This window comes from Maniola hyperantus, chromosome 14, assembly GCF_902806685.2.
Source record: "Maniola hyperantus chromosome 14, iAphHyp1.2, whole genome shotgun sequence".
NCBI lineage: Eukaryota > Metazoa > Arthropoda > Insecta > Lepidoptera > Nymphalidae > Maniola > Maniola hyperantus.
Window position 1 is genome coordinate 14,310,678 of NC_048549.1, and position 22,430 is coordinate 14,333,107.

Here is a 22,430-nt window from a genome sequence, read left to right on the forward strand (position 1 = left end):
TTGACTCCGAATGGCCTAACCAACGTTCGTTGACCTCTAGCGTCAGTCAGATGTTTTATTTGCAATATATCTTACTTATACACAAAAAAATTAAATTAAATTTTTGTGATATCATATCACTGATCATCAGTACTATCACCTGTCTTCATTTTTGCCAGCGTTCTGGTTACACTCTGTATATTATGTAATTTAAGTGTGTAGTTTTGTGTGCGGCTCCGTAACAAATGTAGCAAAATTAGCTGATGCACGCGACTTCATCCGCGTGGATTTAGTTTCATTAAATCCTGTGAGCACTCTTTATTTTTTGGGGATAAAATGTACTCTATATCACTTGACATGTCTTTAAATATACACATGCAAAAAATCTCGCGTGGAACCGTTGATCTTTTGCTACGTATTTGAAAGACAAAGGCCTGAAAAAATGGCATGCCATATTGTTTTCCCGGCATACACAGTGGTTTATGTTATGATCTTAAAACTCATGTCAAAAAATCATGTCGATCCGTCGCCCGTTGCTCCGTTGCGATGTGATTGAAGGACAATCCAACAAACAAACATATAAGTATGGGTCACTACCCATCGTCGCTACCCTCTACATACTTTGAAAGCAAAACAATTTTTTTTATTACCTAATAAGTACATTGATAGGCTATGCCGTTTTGAATCGAAAATATTATTTCGTTAAAAGTCGATATCTAAATCTATCAATTCCTACCAAAATGTGAAATCCTTTGAAGATAATATACTTAGGTATATTTAAAATCCAATCGTGATATCAATCAACTCTTAGAAATCGTATAAACATTTGAATTAATTATTTTTATTGCTACTTTAAATACAGCCCGTGAAGTTGTTTCATCGATATGGCAATTAAAATGAGACTCGCGTAACGACCTGATCTATGCCTGATCTACATACGTAAATAATGTGTTGTATATAATCCGGTAAATGATGGAAATATAAATATCGGCGCGTTTGAAGTGAAACCTAATAGATCATTAATAGCTGTGGGTATCGCATCGTTTCGACAAGCCTTATGGGAGTCCCTACTAAGAAGCTACTACTTAAACTAAACACCCTCCATATTCTCACACCAAGATGTACACAGAATATTCTGTAAACCGCGTTTTGTTTCTACTATAAAGGACCACTAACAATGGCAGCTTTAATCATAACTATTATAGCTTATTTTTCCTCACTTTTCTTAAAAGATAAACAAATTGCAGAAACCTTGGAGAAACGCGTAAGCCACGCGCTTTGCGCTGCGCTTTAAACTTTCTGAAGTCAGGGTTTTCACTCGTATCATGATTTCAGTGACAGTTCGCAGTAACAATGTCGTATGGACTGTGTATAGTATGCCTCAATGGAGAGAGCTATGTTTTGAGTTTCTCTACGTGATCAATTTACAATTGAGGACAACCGTAGGAGAACCAGAATAACCAATATAGCTAAGCGGGTTGCGAATCTGAAGTGGCAATAGGCAGGGCGCATAATTCAAAAAACTGATAGACGTTGGGGCCCCAACTGCCCCCAAGGTACTGGAATGGTCACCTCACCAAAAAGTGCAGCGTTGGAGCCCTAGAAACATATGTCCAGCAGAAGATGTCTGTAGGTTGATGATAACGATGACCCGCCGAAGGCTTCAATCGAGTTTCAGACTTCACGGTATTAATCCGATCGAGAAACCAAAGTAGGGTCTGTATCCTATTAGGTTAGCGAGAATTAATCTGTATGCAAATGAAAGTTGCCGCGTAACGAGATGTCGCCATTAATTCATCCCAATCAGTTCCGCGAATCGCTCGAGACTCTGCTTAACGCGAGCTATTAATATATTAATGATATTAAATTTCTGTCAACTAGGGACCTTATATAACAGTAACTAGTGTCCTCAGCTCCTGCCCATAATTATACACCCTAACGAAATATGAATACCTACCGGGAGAGCTAATGGGAAATTCCGAAAAGGTTAGCTCAAAGTGCGTTTAGGCATTTAGAGCGGTTCAGATTAGAGTTTTTTTGCGTGTGAAAACGAAGACAGGTGATACTACTGATCATTACTGATATGATAACACGAAAAAAACGCGAAAAAGTCTAAAAAAAACCTATATTTTGTAAAAGTTCACGATATATTTTGCAAATAAAACATCCGACTGACGCTAGAGGTCAACGAACGTTGCGTAAGCAGGCATTTGGAGTCAATGCCACGTCGCAGGCGGGGTATTGACCCGAGTTTGTTTTGCATGCTATACATTGCGGGGTTGAAAAGTACTAAATCACTAAAACTACAAAATGAGACAAATGGTTATTGGTATTAGATTGTGTTTAGGTAGTAGGTATAACAATAACGCTAAGTTTTTGCTAGCGTTCTAGTTACACCCTGTATAGTTACTTAATACATTTCTCCGGACGATGATAGTCGAAAGGGGGTAGATACCTATCAAGTTTTATAAATATTTCGAACTATTTCAATAATTTTATTTTATTTTTGACATTGTAATTATGTTGACTGCAATTATACTAATTTTTTTTTTTTTGAATTGAATTGAATATGGAGCTTCGGGATTTGGTCCGACGTTAAAATTAAACTTTACTTACCACTTGCAAACGGCTGAAGACAGAAGACTTGCGCACTTCTGCCGGTGGGCGATCTGTGAACAAGAATGTATTACATTTCATCTACCAGTCAGGGATGGCGCAGTGGTAAACACTGTGGAATTATTAGTGGGAGGTCCCGGGGTCGATTCCTGGCAGGGGTTTGGAATTTTATAATTTCCAAATTTCTGGTCTGATCTGGTGGGAGGCTTACCCTACCGGCAAAGCCGTGCCGCCAAGCAATTTAGCGTTCCGGTACGATGCCGTGTAGAAACCAAAGGGGCATGGATTTAATAAAAACTGCCATACCCCTTCCAAGTTTGCCCGCTTCCATCTTAGATTGCATCATCTCTTAAATTATTTAATTTTTAAATAGTATTTTCAACAAAAGTTCACTATAATGCGGGAATTATAGAATACCGCTGCGGCGAACCACTAATAACCAGGTTAACGAATTTCCATCTTAGATCAGTCAGTTAACCACGATAAAGTCAAGGTAAAAATGTTCACAAACTAATTGTAAAATCTCCAAAAGCCCAAGGTTATATCCAAATCAGAGGATAATAAAACTAAGAGCACCCGGTCCCGTTGTCTCGGGACCGAATAATTTTCTTTTTACCCTCATTTTTTGCGGAGCCAACAGCTGCCACCGGAGGCCGTTTGTGGACCGTAAATATCAATTCACGGCATCCAAATCTCATTTATACTTATTTAGACCCTAACTTTGTATAAATTGTGGTTATTTATGCTTCTTTTGGTAGAGCCAAGTGAAAAAGACATTGGTCTTCTATTCGGGAGGTCGATCCCGGGCACGCATCTGTAAGGGTGAGATCTATAGAGCGCACTCTGACTTACCTAAGAGCTTGTACAGAAGGAGCGTATTCGCCGCGATTCTCTCGTGCGTATCACGCGCGACCGTTTTGCCCAGAAAGAGCGTACCTAAAAATTATGGCGCTCCATTTCCCTGGATACGTGCATTCTCTCTGGAGTTCGCGCGTTAACTGGGCGGCTGGGCGCAACAAGGCGTCCCTAGTATCTCGACTCGCGCGCATTACGCGCGAATCACGCGCGAGTTGAAAGTCTAGCGTAGTGCACGCGATTTACGCGCGTATTTTAAATTCGCGCGATGCTTTTGGGCGCGATTTATTAGCGCCTAGTATCTCGGTAACGCGCGAATGAATTCGCTCCTTCTGGACAAGGTCTTAGAGCCCTCGCCCATGGCGACTTTTTGTAGCGATGCTGTCGCGCGTTTACTAAACACACGCCAGCATCACTACTAACGCGTGTTAGTCGGATTAGCAACGCGCTACTGCATCGCGACTGTATCGATGCAAACGCGCGACCGTGTCGGACGACATCGGGGAAAGAACGGAGGGAGGGTGGCGCATGAATAGAGAACCAAGCATCAGTGCAACATTTTTTTCTCGTTTGCATCGAGACGGAAGCGCGACAGTATCGCGTTTGCATCGCGACTGAATCTAAGACCGTGAGCGAGGGCACACAGCTAGCGACAGCTTCGCGACTGTATCGATGCGGAAGCGCGACAGCATCGCTACTGTATCGCTACAAAAAGTCGCCGTGGGCGAGGGCTCTTAGACTTAAGATAGAGTTAAAACGAGACCGAGCTATGTCTCTCACATACATCTGTCTCGTTTTAACTCAATCTTCTGAAAGTCTGAAAGTGTCAAAGTGCGCTCTATAGATCTCTGCCTAACTTTCTGGAGCTATATGCGTTATCACTCGCATTAAAGGTAAGGGAAAACATCTTGATGAAACCTGCACGTCTAAAGTGGTAATGGGCATGGCACATACATAGTTCGAAAAACCGATAGACGTTGGGGTCCCACGGTGCTGGAATGGCGATCTCGCACTGGAAGGCGCAGCGTTGGAAGACCCTCCACTAGGTAGATGGACGATATCAGACGAGTCGCAGGGAGCTGCTGCTCATGGGGCGTGTGGAAGTCCCTACCAGAGACCTATGTCAAGCAGTGGACGTATGATGATGGTGATGATAAAATCCGTCTTATTCTGAGAAGAGACCCGTGTTCAGTAGTAAGCTGGCGATGGGGTTATCATGATGATGATGATATTTAAAAGCTTCTATATTTCTAAGCGTCTATATTTTTTAGCTAACGTCAAACATCAAAACATGAACGCACAGTTTCAAAGGGAAACCATTGGCCCATTGGGACCACAGAATGCAGTTTGCGTTGCCGATTCAAAGCGCGGCAAATTATTTGTAAACACTAATTTCAGGAAAGGCTCGATTTAACGCGGCGCGTGCCACGTGCGCCGATCTTTGTTTTGGCGTCGTCATCTTGGGGTAAATAAAACTAGCGGACTTGCCCCCCCTTCGTACGTGTGCCCATCATCATCATCATCAACCCATCGCCGGCCCACTATTGAGCACGGGTCTCCTCTCAAAGTGAAAAAGGGTTTAGGTCATAAGCCACAACGCTGGCCGATCCGCTATTTAACTTTTTATCAAACGTCAAAGCGCACTTAGTTCAGTGCGACAAGGCTATTTTGGCTATTTTGGAATCGGAACTAATCCTCATGATTTCCCCACGTTTTCCTTCACCGTTAAATAAAGTGATATTTAATGGTACCCTCCTTATTTCGGCCTTCTATTTGAAGGGTTCAGGGGCTTGATCATGGGCACCCAATCCTTATTTTTCAGACTTAGGTGCATTTTATGTAATTATGTAAATATTACTAGCTTTAATAGTAAAGGCAAATAAATTGTGGTCTCTTCTCAGAATGAGAAGGATTTAGTTTAGACCATCCCGCAAACTATTTTGGACTTACCTTTGCACAAGTTTAAAAAATCTATTAAAAATATGCTCCTGAAAAAAGCATATTACACAATTGAAGATTATCTAAATGATAAAAGAGCGTGGATTTGACCTGCAGCTCGTTCCAGCAACGCACAAGACTGCAAATACTATTTTATACATGGCATAATCTTGTACCTATATCAAATATTTGAAAAGAGCAACCGCCGAGTTTCTTGCTGGTTCTTCTCGGCAGGAAAGGCATTCCGAACCAGTGGTAGATGCATCCGACTATTCGTAAGCACTTGTAAAAGTTTATACGAATAAAAAAGATTTTCATTTCATTTCATTTCATTTCACCACAGGCCGCTATATCGGCCAAGTGCGGATTGGCAGACTTCACACACCTTTGAGATTGCCTGAGAGTTTTCCATAATGAAAATGTTTTGATATGTAAAACTAGAGATTAGTATTGGAGGTTTGGGTAATGTGCGCAATAACCGCTCTGTGGTGGTGCGAGCGAACACTTTGCGGGAGATTGCAACGATTGATGCCGGTTGAACGATGTAATCAAAAGGGTGGGCTATTGGGAATTAGTGCACATTTCTATCTCTTTGTTATTGCAAATGCCGATTCACATCATTGCAAACGTGTGATTAAAATTTCAGATATTTGCTATTCGCTGATGCCTACGAGTTTTTCCGCGTGGATTTAGATTTTTATAAATCCCATGGGAACTTTTCGATTTTCCGGGATAAATAGTAGCTTATGTCACTCTCCAGGTCTTTAACTATATTCATGCAAAAAATAACTTCAATCCGTTGCACCGTTGCGACGTGATTGAAAGACAAACCAGCAAACCATCAAACAAACAGACATTTATAATAAGGGTACTGATTCGCTGATGCTCACTACTCTTTCCGCGTGGATTTAAATTTCTATAAATCCCATGGGAACTTTTAGATTTTCCGGGATAAATAGTAGCTTATGTCACAAAAGAAATATTAAAAAGTAAAATGCCATGTATATCAAAAGTAAAATTATGAATACATGTGTATTGCCCACGCTAACGTATGGCTGCCAAACCTGGAAGTTTACAGACAAAATAAGAAGAATGATAACATCTTGTCAAAGAGCAATGGAACGAAGTATACTGAAAATAAAGAGGCTTCATAAAATTCGCCATTGTGTCATCAGGAAACAGACCATCTAACTGACGCACTTTCCTATACAATGAAATCGAAATGGAAATGGGCCGGCCATTAATTAATCCCATAATATTATTGTAAAGAGAAGAAATAAAAGGCCTTTTTATTTTTAATTTTTTAATTTATTTATTTATTATGTCACTCTCCAGGTCTTTAACTATATTCATGCAAAAAATCACGTCGATCCGTCACGCCTGTCTCCGTGTGTGGACACGTAACGTTACCAACAGAAGTCGTCATTTCGCAATGACTCGCTCTCTACCACTAGTTCGTACGGCAATTTCCAAATGGTTGCTTCTTTTATTTTTATTACTAGCTGATGTACGCATGGATATAGGTTTTAAAAATCCCGTGGGAACTCTTTGATTTCCCGGGATAAAAAGTAGCCTATGTCACTCTCCAGGTCTTTAAATACCTATACCAATGCAAAAAATCACGTCGATCCGTTTGCTCCATTGCGACGTGATTGAAGGACAAACCAATAAACCAACAAACAAACACACTTTCGCATTTATAATATGGGTACTGATTAGTTTTATTTAGCCTTATTTTTCCCTTTCTTTTGCCATTAAAGTGATCAAGTGTACGCAAACATTCGTTTTATAAAGGTCTTTGAGGACAGATTTTTCAATCTTCTACTGAGAAATGACTTTAGATAGTTTTTAATCTTTATTAATACAATCATGGAGCTACAGCTACGGTGATTACAATACATAGAAAATCTATTAAAATTCCTCAGTTTTTTTTTTTTTTTTTTTTTTTTTTTTTTTTTTTTTTTTTTTTTTTTTTTTTTTTTTAATAAAGAATATTAGCCATATTAAATGACTAATATTCCCCTTTCCTCTCCAATTAAGCGTCAGGCTTGTGCTAGGAGTAGGTACGACAATAGTGCAACGGGCGGGGTTTGAACCGTCGACCTTTCGGTTTTGAGTCCACTCCTATACCGGTTGAGCTATTGAGGCTCTAAATTATTAGTTATATAATTAGTTATCTAACGTCAAATAAATAAATTGCTAATCTATTTTATAACTTAATTAAATCCATACCTAATCGTGAACCTAAGCACGTTATTAAATAAATGACAACATAAACAGCCTACTAAACTTAACACGTTGCACACGGAACGGCGTCTAAAACGCCTCGTACGAGTTTTACATGCGGTGCGGCCAAGAAAAACATAATGCAAAAGTGCATAATTTTTCTTACATTAGGCAAAAAAACGATTTTAGTATCTGTAACGGAACGAGGTTTAATAAGCCCCGTGTCGCCATAATGGTAGTTTTGGGACAAGGTTTAAAGCGCCCCGTACCACAGGAATGGAAAGTACAGACAAAGCATTGCCACTGTGAACGTGTTAACTGGTATAATATTTCGCCACGATTAAATCAGCTGATTATAAACTAATTCAGTCACCAACCGTGTTTTAGCACAAGACTACATTCACTACACATATGCCACTTGAAATTCAACATTAACTCTTTAAAATTAAAGTATGTTTTCCTTCTAACTTAATTCGTTGCAGAATTTAAGCATTGATGATTCAAAGATAAATTTGCATGGGATAATAATCTTTATTTCGTATGCAGTAAAGTGTCAAGTGGCGTGTAATGATTGGGGGTTAGTTTGGTCTAATTATGTACGTAGGGTGTTGAAACCTAGAATATGCAACAGCACTAAATACACTAGGCATCCATTTTATGGTAAAGGAACGTATACGTTACGATTTATTTAACTGCCAAGTCAAGATTAATTTTCCGAGTTTCATTCAAGTCATTTTTGTGCACAGTCAGAAAATCAAGTCACCAGTACCCGTAGTATAAGATTTTACGTCTCACCAAACGTTGCTAGAATTCGAGAGTCGAAACACATTAACATAAAATGGACCTAAAGAGCCTTGAATTGAAGTCAAATATTCAATGCCACTGATTTTAATGGCGTAATATGTAGAGAATTGAAATTTTACTAATCTAGGTATTTCTACTATACTACTAGGTATTTCTATTGCTGCTATAAGAACAAATAATAATAATTTCAAAATGGCTGCGATGAAAATAAAAAAAATTTTGAAAAGCGTTATTTCTTATACGATGGTACGGAACCCTTCGTGTGCGAGTCCGACTCGCACTTGACCGATTTTTATTTTTAAAATTCTCGTTCACTGTAAATATATCAGCGATGTGTGAGTGTATTAGCGATACATGGAGTCGATACGGCAACGGGGCCGATTATTTACATAATTAAGTAATTTCCTCGCTCGACCTATTAGCTAAATTACGTACCTACAAGTCGCTATGTCGGTCGCTCCGCAGTCCTACCTAACCTAGGTAAAGTTAGCAAGCCTACTTTTTGCCTGTCTATATACAATATACATGTCCGAATATAATTAATATATGTATATATAGCTGTTCGTGCTGATTCACTGACTGACTCACTCACTCATTGATCACCTCTCCTGAACATTTTTGTATGAAAAAATTTCTTTTCACTGTTGGTTTCGTATAGAGGGCAAAAATTCATTCCGAGGAAAAATACGGAGAGAGCTGATGATTGAGGATTTCGGAGACGGGTGAAGAGCACGCTTAAGGTATTGAAGATAGGTGGAGGGTGCTCGAGCAAATGCCATTCGAAACGTCATCCAATTGCCAATTCAAAAAAAAAATTCAAAATGGCGAAAAAAAGATGGCCGCCATACAAACTTCGTCGGTGTTTATCTCGGAGAGTATAAAAGATGGAAGAGTAGTTTCTTCGCATAAGATGATCAGGATCCAAAGGTCTACTCGATGAATCGAAAAAAAAAATCAAGATGGCGGAATTTATTTTTCCATAGATAATGTATGGCGAATAAAGTCCACATTTTGAAAAACCAACGCTGCATGCTCCCTACTAAATAACGCACCCTACTAGTATAATATGTAGTTATTGATGATGCAGTCTAAGGTAGGAGCGGTCTAACCTAAAAGGATATGGCATTTTTGCGCGAGCCTTTTACTCGCAAAAAAAGGCAAAAAGGCGTTTTCTTAAACTCTACAGACTACCGTGTAAAACTGAGAGCAATTAATATAGATGTAAAGTGAAGAACCCTTCGCGTAATTATAACAAAAAAGAAGGTAAGGAATATTCCTTACAATATATTGCAAAAAAAGAAAACTTCCTTATTAAAAGTTGTTCTGAAACTCTTTAGAAAAAATCTTAAAATAATACCAATTAAAGCGATCCGTCTTGAAAAGGCAGGTAGATATAGCGAGAGAGCCAGCGAGTGCCAGATCTTCGTTATTTTATAAAACATGAAAGTTCTCCGTTTTGTCTCCAACACAAGGGGAACGATCAGTGACTATAAAGTTTGGATCATGATGGTTTTGGGAGATAACAGGTAAAAAAGGTTGATAAAGGTGTAAAAAAATCTATAAAATTTAACTAATTTATTCTATTTCATATTTTCTTCCGAATCAGTTTATTAATCTTTAAGGGCGTCTAGCAGGGGGTTGCTACGATACTAACACCAGAATTCATAGGCAAAATAGGGGCTTCTTCAGAGGACGATTCAGACGGCGTGTGTCATGCATTGCATAAAGGTTGAATTTGACACAATATGTCGTTTGAATCCAAATAATCTAAATCTAAAGAAGATGAAGCCCTTAATAAATTCCACTGTAAGTGTCCGGCAATGGATGATGTGATTTGTAATACTTATAGTTATTCCGAAGAAAATGTAAAAAAAATGATTTTATACTTTGACATTAGATTTTTTACACCTTTATTATCTGTTATCTCCCAAAGCCACCAGGATCGAAACATCATAGTCGCTGATCGTTCCTCTCTGTGTTGGGCACAATACGCAGAGAAACTTTCAGCTTTTATAAAATAACGAAGATGTGAAATGCGCTGGCTCTTAGTCCATAAGTTTGAATTGCATTTGAAGTTTAGAGAAAAATCTCGGCTTCGAGTGAGGAGTAATTAACGGTCTGGCGTCGAGGGCTCATTGCTCATTAATATGCTTTTACGGACCCCAAGACTTCGCCCAACGCGCCTTTGAGATTCCACTAGTGTGACCATGCCAATGCGATGGAGAGAGCTATGCTTGGAGTTTCTCTACGTGATCAAATCAGAAATGAGGAGATCCGTAGGAGAACTAAAGTAACCGGCATAGCTCAACGGGTTGAGAAGGTGAAGTGGCAATGGGCAGGGCACATAGTTCGTACAACCGATAGACGTTGGGGTCCCAAGGTGCTGGAATGGTGACCTCGCACCGGAAGACGACGACATCAGACGAGTCGCAGGGAGCCGCTGGATGACGGCGGTGCAAGACCGTGGCATGTGGAAGTCCCTACAAGAGAGGTCTCTTTGCATTGGACGTCTATCGGTTGTTGATGATGATGATGATGATGATGACCATGCCAATAGGAACTCCAGCGGGGCCTTTGACAGCCTTGGAGAATGGTGTCCCGTGAGTATTGCTCGCGAGTCAGCTGATCCTGCTCAAGATGACTCAAGATGATGTGGCATGATTTTAGGGTTCCTTACCCGAAAGGTGCAAAATCAAAAATGATTTATTCAAAATAGATAAAATTTACAATTGGATGCCAGTTTCCCTGAGGGATAAGATCAGAAATGAGGAGATCCGCAGGAGAACCAGGGTCACTGACATAGCGCAAACTATTAGCAAGCTGAAGTGGCAGTGGGCAGGTCATGCCTGTCGTAGAGGCGATGACCGTTGGAGCCGGAAAGTCCTTGAGTGGAGACCGCGTTTAAGCAAGCGTAATGTGGGACGCCCTCCAGCACGATGGACCGACAATATAAAGAGTCTGGCGGGAAGTGGCTGGATGTGGAAGGCCGAGGACCGGGTGTGGTGGCGCTCTTTAGGGAAGGCCTATGTCCAACAGTGGACGTCCACAGGCTGATAATGATGATGATAGTCGGAAGAAGAACAAGATAACCCAAAAAAGAAAAATTAAATTTGAGAGATTACAGAATGGTCACTCTACATTGGAGGCTCAATTAATGAAAATATTATAAAAATCTTGGACTGTGAGTAGCATTCGGGAAAGCGTTACCTTCACTGAAAATACGTGTTATGTTATTAATTATGGTAATTTCCTCTTGCTAAATCGCATTTTTTTAAATTCTTTACTTCAATTAAATAAAAATTGTACATTTTTCTGCTTGACTTCCAGAAACTCTCTTGAGTTTATATGGATGTTGAACATTCCTCTTACAATACTGAATTAAGCTATGAGAAGGTAATAACTAGGTACAATTCAAAACTAAATTAGGTAGGTTTTAAGTTTCCGAAGATCACTATTATTTACGTACTATCTGATGCCCGCGACTTCGTCCGCGTGGAATTTGGTTTTTAAAAAACCCGTGGGAACTCTTTGATTTTCCGGGATAAAAAGTAGCCTATGCCACTCTCCAGGTCTTTATCTATACCCATGCAAAAAAATCACGTCAATCCGTTGCACCGTTGCGACGTGATTGAAGGACAAACCAACAAAGCAACAAACCAATAAACCAACAAACAAACTCACTTTCGCATTTAAAATAAAGGTACTGATTATAATAAGGGTACTGATACTAACTTATCGCCCATATTTTCAATGTTTTTCACATGTTTCAAAAGTCAAATAATTTATTGAGCATTGCATTGTATTTCCAATATTGTAAGTGTTTTTTCTGTTTGTGTGGAAATAAAATAAATAAAAAATAAATAAAATTAAATTGAGGTCTTCCAGAGTGATATATAGGCTACTTTTATCTCGGAAAAACGAAGAGTTCGCACGGGATTTTCAAAACCTAAATCCACGCGGACGAAGTCGCAGGCATCAGCTAGCAGATACATATTTTAAAAATAAATATGGGAGCCTACGTAATAATATTTACGTTGAAATCAAATTATTTTTATGTTTGTATAGTAGATAAAATATTTCGACATCCAATCGCGTTATCTATACAAACGCGTCGAAATAAATGGTTTTTATTAATTCTACGTTGTTCGGATAATGTGTTTTATGCGCGCCATTATTAATAAATAAAAAAGTTAACGCGATAAAAGTCCGCCCACATAGGTGTCAGGGCGAATATAAAAACACCGGCCAAGTGGGAGCCGAACTCGCGCACGGAGGATTCCGTAAATTGGTATAGTGCATTCAATATTAACTGGCGTGTTTCCACTTGAGACCGTCATTAGCAATAACAGTAGGATTACATTCGACATGCCACGTAAACAATAGGCGTAATAAATCAAACACTCATAGAGCCCATTCATTTTTAAAGGAGCCGGTTCAACCTTATGTATATTTTGTTGCAAACCAACTTTTGAATTAACCCGCCACGACTTAATCCTATTATTATTGCTAATGACGGTCTCAAGTGGAAACACGCCAGTTAATACTATATGCACTATACCACGTATCATACGTGTAATTATTATCTTCACTTCAACTGCAAATATAAATTGTTAGGTATTGCAAATTTTAATGTAATCCTAACAACATGATTTTCGGATTTTTAGGGTTTCGTACCTCAACAGGAAAAACGGAACCATTAAAGGATCACTTTGTTGTCTGTCTGTCTGTCAAGAAACCTATAGGCCTGTAACCTGTACTTCCCGCTGACATAGAATCGTGAAATTTGGTAGGAAGGTAGGGCTTGTAAGCACACGTAAAGGGAAAAATCTGAAAACCGTGAATTTGTAGTTACATCACAAAGTAAGATAATTATACCAAGTGGGGTATCATATAAATAGGCTTTACCTGTATATTCTAAAACAGATTTTTATTTATTGTTATGCATAACAGTATTTGATTTATCATGCAAAATGTCGAATAATACGACTGTTGTACGGAACCCCCAGTGCGCGACTTGGCCGGTTTTTTCCTTTTGAGGCAGGGAACCCTGAAAATAATATGAAATTATGAATAAACACGGACAGTCGATGGTATCGTGTGAAATATGGTGGGCCGCGGCCGGCGACAACATATTAATGTTGCCTCCGACCACGCTATTGATATGTTCAGACGATTGTTTGACAAATGGTGCGAGAAAATCTGTTGTTTACTTTTTAAACTACCTAGTACCTACCTAGCTTTTGTTTTTAAGGAACAGCAACTATCCTAAAAACATACAAAATAGAGAAATCTACAGTACAACGTGCAGCATGGATATGTACCGTCTGCTCTCCTACTACGACAAAAACAACAGATTATTCGATCTATTAATGCCTATTGTACAGTAGCCAGCAGGAAATATTGTACATCGACCTTTAGAAAGAGATTTCGGCTTCGTAGAGCGTTGTCTCTGTCACTCGTACCTATGTGACGTTTTGTCGGTCTCAAAGACAGAGACAACGTCTTAGGAAACCGCTATTCTCTTCAATCTAGATATCAATTTCCTGCCGCACACTGTGGTTCCTCTCTCGCCATTTTACTATCGAATCGTGAGGCTTCCCCAAGCTCTGTACCAGGGCTGTTGCCAATATTTTGACAACCGCGGATGCTGATTTATAGAAGTTCACATCCGCGGACGCAAATGGGAACCAGAAATTTAGAAATTATAAAATTCCAAACCCCTGCCGGGAATCGAACCCGGGATCTCCCACTGATAAGACCATACCGCCGCGACCGACCGCTTACCACTGTGCCAAGCAGGTCGACTACACGACTATTTAGGTCGAACTTGTCTGAAACTAATGAGTTTCCTACTCGTACATTCAGTTTGTTCGTCCGAGAAATTGAGTATATTTGTTATACTAAAGGGACTGTTTACTGGAACAAAAAGAAATGAAGTACATCCATAATCCACATACAAAATACTTAATACTATGATTAACTAAAATAAATGAGTAAGACCGTGTGTACTTGTTTTAAATAAAATATAATAACACTAGTTGACCCGCCTCGCCTTCGCATGTAGAGTCTACTTTTATAGACAAACTAGCTTATGCTCGCGACTACGTCCGCGTGGAATACACAAATTTCAAATCCCTATTTCACCCCCTTAGGGGTTGAATTTCTAAAAATCCTTTCTTAGCGGATGCCTACGTCGCATGCCAAATTTCAGCCCGATCCGTCCAGTAGTTTGAGCTGTGCGTTGATAGATCAGTCAGTCAGTCAGTCAGTCAGTCAGTCACCTTTTCATTTTATATATTTAGACTAGCTTATGCTCGCGACTTCGTCCGCTTGGACTACACAAATTTCAACCCCCTATTTCACCCCCTTAGGGATTGAATTTTCAAAAATCCTTTCTTAGCGGATGCCTACGTCATAATAGCTATCTGCATGCCAAATTTCAGCCCGATCCATCCAGTAGTTTGAGCTGTGCGTTGATAGATCAGTCAGTCAGTCAGTCAGTCAGTCAGTCAGTCAGTCAGTCAGTCTCCTTTTCCTTATATATATATAGATAGGTAAGTATATTAGAATCTAATTATAAACCTTCTTCGTGAAATATTCCGAATGATAAAGAAATCCATATTGAATTGCAATGAGAAGTTTACTAGGCACCAATTTTTTTATCTAAATCGAACCTGTCACTAAAAACGTACCTATCGACATCGATTTAAATAAATAAATAAATAAATAATCTTTTATTTCAGACCAGTAGTCCATATTTACATTTACAACTATATATTTACTAGAGTTAGTGTGTTAGTAACAATATTTCCTTATAGTTATGTTAGTAATGTTAGTGCTTATTGATTTAAATAAAGTGGCCTAACGTGGCAGCTCTAGGCGCCCGCCCCCGGTGGCCACAGCCACCCAGTGCTTAATTATTGGGCAGCCTAACCTATCTTTAATAGCACCCAGAATGCTGTTGGAACTGCTACGAAGACGCTGTAGGAGGGAGGCCATCTTTTTACGGATGATGGCATGAAAGCCATCAGTCCTGGCCTCCGTGAACATTCCACTAGCGCTACAGCCCCTCGGCAGCCCCAGCAGCATTCTGAATGCATTATTGTATTGTACTCTCAGTGAGTTCAACGCTTTTTTGAAGTATCTGACCCACAGACCGCTGATTTGCTGTTACCCGTTGAAGAGTTCGTTCTCCAGAGTTTTCCGAAATTATTTATCAGATTAGCTTTATGAGAGGAGACACCTTTGCCCAGCTGTGGGACATGTAACTTTTACCACGTAATATCACGGACTGTGCTTTTATTAGGAATTCTTCAAGTCGTAAACATTGAAACGCCGAAACAATTTTGGTAAAGTTGCTGCCTTAAAAGCTCAAAAAGAAAATATTTCAAACTAAAAAGTTGAGCGCACAGTAGTGTTGATTCAGTCTGTATAAATAAGGCATTAATCTGTCTATGGAGGGACAGTACAAGATTTCTGAGAAAAGAGGAATCACAAGTTCCCGAGGGGAAATGTTTTGCACGCGATATTGCAATGCGTCATCATAATTACTTCTTTTTTGTTACACCGTACAAATTAACATTTTATCACAATGTATTCTACTAAGTTTTGCCCACGGCCTCGCTGTTTTTTAATTATTATTTTTAACAAATTATTATTTTTAAAAGTAGCCTATGTGTTAATCCAGGGTATAATTTATCTCCATTCCAAATTTCAGCCAAACCCGTCCAGTAGTTTTTGCGTGATTGAGTAACAAACATCCAAACATCCACACTTTCACATTTGTAATATTATTAGGATTAGGATGACGGTCTCAAGTGGAAACACGCCAGTTTATTTTGAATGCACTATACCTATTCTACGTTAAAAGTTGGATAGAACAGCTGTTATAAGTGTAATAGAGTTTGCAAGTCATTCACTTCCTTTCTTTACTTGGTATTTGTATGGGATTTGTATGGTTTGCGTTTGTGCTTGTAACGTAACCCCACAACCTGTCGAGCGGCACGCAAGCGGCACGCAAGCTGCACGCAAGTCTCTGACGCAAGCCTGATATGTTATTTATCGCTTGACACTCACGAAACTTGTCCGCTAGTTATTTATATTCATTTATGAAGGAGCTTGGGTACAGTGCATAAGCGGTAGCGGGTAATGGATAGCGGGATGTAGCATTTATATTTATAAAAGAACATGGATTTCTTAAGAGCGCTAGGGAAACATTTAGTGGATTTTAATATTTTACAATTATCTATTACTACTAAAAATCTATTTTAAATCTATCTATAGATAAATCTTTGAAGATTTATAATTTACTAGGTAGATGATGCCGGATGTGGATTGCAGTCTTTAAAAATCCCGTGGGAGCTCTAATTTTCCGAGATAAAAAGTAGCCTATGTCCTTCCCCGGGATGAAAGCTTACCCTCTATCAAATTTCATTAAAATCGGATAAACTGTTGGGCCGTTAAAGGCTATCAGACAGACAGACATGCAGACATACTTTCGCATTTATAATATTAGTTTGGATTAGCCAACAAACGTAGCATAGTAATGACCGAAAAAATAACCAATGAAAAGTAGGTATAATATGCATATTTTAAAATGACAAACTATGTGATACGCAAATTCTGTGCGACAAGGCTACCTTGGCGCGTGGCGAAAATCGGAACTAACATTGTCGTCAAGTGTCCCCTTTGTTCTTGTTTGAATATTCTAAACCTTTGTTCTCCAACACCGCCCCAATGTCAATGTCATTCAAGTGCCACGAGAGTCTTGTCGCACTGTATAGTGGGACCATGGGTATATGGTGATTGGTGGTATACCGTAGACCCACTAGTGGGACCAAGCGGTGGGACCACAAACCTGGCACTCATAAACTCGAATCCTGGCATCGCTCCGTTCCCCGCTAAAGCGTGTACACCTTGGCTTAAGAAACCGAGGCGTTGTTGGCGGTGGGCGCGCTCAATAAATATGTAATTAATAACAATCACTGACGGACAGACGGAATTACTCAATCAGGGCCCTCGCTCTCAGAATCATCTACTTATACGTTTCATTTTGTACTAATGATATTCGCTATATTCGACAACTGGGTAGCTTATTACAATTTTCGTAAGGATCTCTAATTTCTTTGAAAATAAAATATAGGCATATGTCACTAAAGAATAATGTAGCTTTCTACTAGTGTAAGAATTTTCAAAATCGGTTCAGTAGTTTCAAATATTACCCCTACAAGCAAACTCACAAACATTACCTCTTTATAATATTAGTATATAGAAGTATAGACTAATAGACTTATAGATATAGTTCAACGGGTAGCGAAGTCAGCTTCAGTGGCAATGGGCAGAGATTTAATTAGAAAGGCAATAATGCAAAGACGGTTATTTTAGCGTAGTAGCACACGCCGGGTATCCGATAGTTAATTATAACCTCGAAGCACTCAGCATAACCGCGGGCGCCCTCAAGTAAAACAAGTAACTTTAACCTGAACGAAAATACACGACTCGGGTTCCCGTAATACACACCGTCTCAGGCGATAATGGCTGCATTAAACAATACGGAACCCGGTCTAGTTACACGTCTATTTACGGATCTCTACGCAATTAGCTCCGTTCCACAGTTTACACAAACGGCGACTTCATTTCAGGACGTCTTCGGTAAAAGTGACTTAACTTAATTTTCTTAACTTAACTTAACTTAATGTCTGCTATAAGACCTACCTACCAGCTACCTGCCAAATTGATGATTCTAGGTCAACGGGAAGTACCCTGTAGGTTTCTTGACAGAGAGACAGACGGACGGACAGACAGACGGACAGACAACAAAGTGATCCTATAAGGGTTCGTTTTTCATTTTGAGGTACGGAACCCTAAAAAGTAAAGTCAAGCTTATCTGTACACATAAAAAGACTGATTGACTGACTGATCTATCAACGCAAGCATTACACACTTGAAATTTTCTGTGTAGGTTCCTTTTATTACGTAAACGTTCACTAAGAAAGGATTTTTAGAGATTTCACCCCTAAGGGAATTAAATAAGGGATAAAATTTGTATGAAAGTCCGTTATTTTTTAGTAGGTAATATCTACTTACACAAAAATAGTATTTCTGCTTTTGTTTAAAAAAAAAAAAAATGTTTAACGATGTATAGAAATTCTACGGCCAAGGGGGATAGATAGGGGTTTTTTTTAAAGTTATATCCATGAAAAAATTGTATTTGGACTTTCAGACAAAAATGAAGGAGTTAGATGTCTCAGAATTTTAGAACTTCCAACCCACTTTTCACAATTTCTACTCGAGCAAAGCCGGGGCGTGTCAGCTAGTAGTTTAGATTTTTATGAAAAAAAAATAAGTTTTGTGGTTAGGACACTGTAACGTGGCCGGCTCATTAGTGAACGATCATCGCGTCAGTTAATTTTATCTCCGTTAACTATCAGCTTCAGGTTTCATCCCCTGAAATAGCTGCGTAAAGTTAAATGAGATTACATTACCACGCCAAGAACTAATCGAGTTATTGTTCCGCTATTTTGGTTATTTGGAATCATTTATGAAAAGAAAAACCGGCCAAGTGCATATCAGGCTCGCGCAACGACGGTTCCGTACTACAGTCGTATTTTTTTCGATATTTTGCACGATAATTAAAAAACTATAATGCATAATAATAAATAAAAATCTGTTTTAGAATGTACAAGTGAAGACCTTTCATATGATATCCCACTTGATATAGTTATCTTACTTCGAAAATTGAAAATACTAATTATTAGTTCTAGACCATAATTTTTTTGTTTGATGTAACTACAAATTCACGGTTTTCAGATTTTTTCCCAAATGTCTGCTATAAGACCTACCTACCTGCCAAATTTCATGATTCTAGGTCAACGGGAAGTACCCTGTAGGTTTCTTGACAGACCAACAGACAGACAGACAGACAACAAAGTGATCCTATAAGGGTTCCGTTTTTCCTTTTGAGGTACGGAACCCTAAAAAGGATAATGTTTGTGCAAAATAATCATTAAAGTTTTGCGACCGTGACAATCTTACGAAAATTAAATTATGAATCATCATATTTTTGTTTTTCATGTTTTTATACTTACTTTATTTTGAGATAAGGAATACATTTTAAGAATCCCATATCCTAGATTATATTTACTTAAATTAAATTAAGATTTGTAAAAGGCATCATATTAATATGGCAAGTGGCAACCATTTTCATTGTTCGATAGGGAACGCATGCTGTAACGTTGGCCGTGATCGACCAAAGAAAATGAGTCTTACAACCAACAACAGGCCATGAAAGTTCAATGACCGAGGAAACGTACAAGTTCCGACATGCACAACAATAGCAAGACAAGATGGCGGTTTATTTACCCCGAAATGGCGGACCGTTTCCTTTCCTTTATATCCTGGCTTAGGTCCAAATAAGAATCTAGGCTTCATACAATAATTAGGCCACATGAATATCCTCTGCTTTGTTTAGTGCCAATATTTTTGCTCTTAACAATTTGGCAAAAGATGTGCGTGTACCCGGTACTAAATAACTAAACCACCAGTTCGAAACGCTTTTTATTAATAGGTGTAGCTGTATCTAACCTTAATAATTACAACGTTACTTAAAATAAATTGTTGTTTATAAAACTGACGATAAGGAGAAAGGAGAAAGCTCGAATATCTGTTGACTCATAACTATGTATATGACGTTTTGACGGTCTTAGAGACAGAAACAAAGCTCTATAAATCCGCTATCTCCTTCTAAAGGCAGTGGACAAAATCCAGATTGCCAACCTCCTCCGGTAGGAGATGGCACTAGAAAAACAAGAAGATAAGGAAAGAGTAATAGACTGAAAACAATTATCTAGTCTTTTTGCTTTTCGTACAATACAAGTGGAACGAAAATAAAACTAGAGAATGTGCAATTAGTGAAAACGTTTCTTAGAGAGCATCCCAGCAATTTATGAGGTGTTTGCTGAGAGCACTAACAATCGAAATCGTCTTAACAGCTCAGAGTTACGCTAAGTTGATTGTGCAATCGACACGCGGGGCTTGGCAGTTGGCACTTTAACTGGCACTAAAACTTGATTGCACGATCAATGCGTGATTAAGAGTCATGTTTATACCAACGTTCATACCTACTATTTCATGCCTGCTTCTATTACAATAAGATAGTAAATAGAATGTTTTCTTACACTTGATATTTTTTTGTTCTTTTTCTTACCTTTGTGTTTATTTCATGAGCTTTAGGTTCTTAGTTATTTCGCACGACTTATCCGTCTAAAGGAGATCGCCCGTGAATGGGCCCCCTCTTTTGTGGCGTCGCGTCGTGTCAAAACTTAAATTAAATTTTTTAAAAATGTGTTATTTTTTTACGATTATGTTTTATAATTTTCACTCTATTATTGAAAATATCCACAATTACAGTTAGAATCGTAAACATGCATTTATTTTGAAGAAGTATTCATTCATTAAATATAACCTCAATATCAGCAATATAAAAAATAAGATTTCTTTATAACCAGGGTGAATAAATAGAAATCGTTTGCAGAATATAAAGAGTTAATTATTTGTCTACAAAATAAAATTAAAACCATGGTGACATAACAATTATATTAGGGGGGGCCCAAAGCTCCTAAGAAAATGGGCAATCTCTTTTGCATGCTGTAGCTGCCTATAACTAATTTGAATTATTATAATAACTTAGCACCTAAGATTTGAATAGTGTAATTTTTTTTGTATGATTCTGTTGGTGGTTCAATAAATAAAAATAAATAAAGTAGAATTTTAGAATACAACAATGCTTCGTTTTACGCTGACTTTTAGCGGAAATAAATTGTTTAAAAACCTATCAAGTTCAAAACTGGAATCAATTTCTACACGGCATCGTACCGAAACGTTAAATTGTTTGCTTTCGGCTTTGCTGGTAGGGTTGTAACTAGCCACAGCCGTAGCCTCCCACCAGACCAAACCAGAGACCTAACATTTACAAATATCCAAAACGCATGATACTGTAGCCTCCATGTTAGTTCCGACTGTGACGTCACATGGATTGAAGTTGTAATAAATATTTCCTATATTTCACTAAGAAAACATCGTTGCTTGCCAATCCGTGTGACGTCATGACAGCTCATGAATCTAAAAAGATGGCGGGTAGTTTGTTGCATTTATCGATCGAATATTTTTTTTTGTAAATATTTTGATAGTTTATTATTACTTTAGGATCAAATTACGGCACTTTTCAAAAAAGGGTGAAATACCCTATTGCAAAGTGAAGCAATTATATATCCCCAAATTGGCCCTGCCGGGAATCGAACCCTCCCATTTATAAGACAGCGCTCACCACTACGCCAGGGAGGTAGGCCTATATGGAATTTAATATTCTTTGGCTGTTAGGTACAATAATAATATTTTGAATAATGCCCATTGCTCAGTCAGACAGTAAATAATTTCATTGAACACAATAATTGATGTCAAAGCCAGATAACTGCCAATAAAACGGAGTCGTGAGGTTCAGCCAGTGGCCATAATTCAGTTAAACGCCATATTCTCTGGCATTAAGCTGTCGCTCAGCTGTCATGTCCATGATCATGTTGAAAATGCAACCCGAATCATGTTGCTTCGATTCGTGCAATAGGAAACTGTAGGGCGATTGTCTAAAACCTGCATCAATCATTATTACAATCTCAATTGTTCTGATTGGCTGAATTTGTGCGATTCTTGTTGCAACAATGCATTGTGGCCAATAGTGAGCGAGCATTAACCAATCAGAGATGATTGCGATCGTGACATTGTAGCTGTCAAACAACCGCGGTAAGGCCCCAGTAGGGCGATTGTCTAAAACCTGCATCAATCATTATTACAATCTCAATTGTTCTGATTGGCTGAATTTGTGCGATTCTTGTTGCAACAATGCATTGTGGCCAATAGTGAGCGAGCATTAACCAATAAGAGATGATTGCGATCGTGACATTGTAGCTGTCAAACAACCGCGGTAGGGCCCCAGTAGGGCGATTGTCTAAAACCTGCAT

The 22,430-nt window shown here is 38.7% G+C and overlaps 1 protein-coding gene across 1 annotated transcript in view; it reads right to left on the reverse strand.

Moving 5' to 3' along the window:
• Positions 1–22,430, reverse strand: part of fz2 (frizzled 2) — a 223,244-nt gene that overhangs the window by 98,475 nt on the left and 102,339 nt on the right. The window contains exon 4 of the mRNA XM_069503099.1: positions 2,596–2,648. The gene's annotated coding sequence lies outside the window, so the exon portion shown is untranslated. The remainder of the gene's footprint in view (positions 1–2,595; positions 2,649–22,430) is intronic.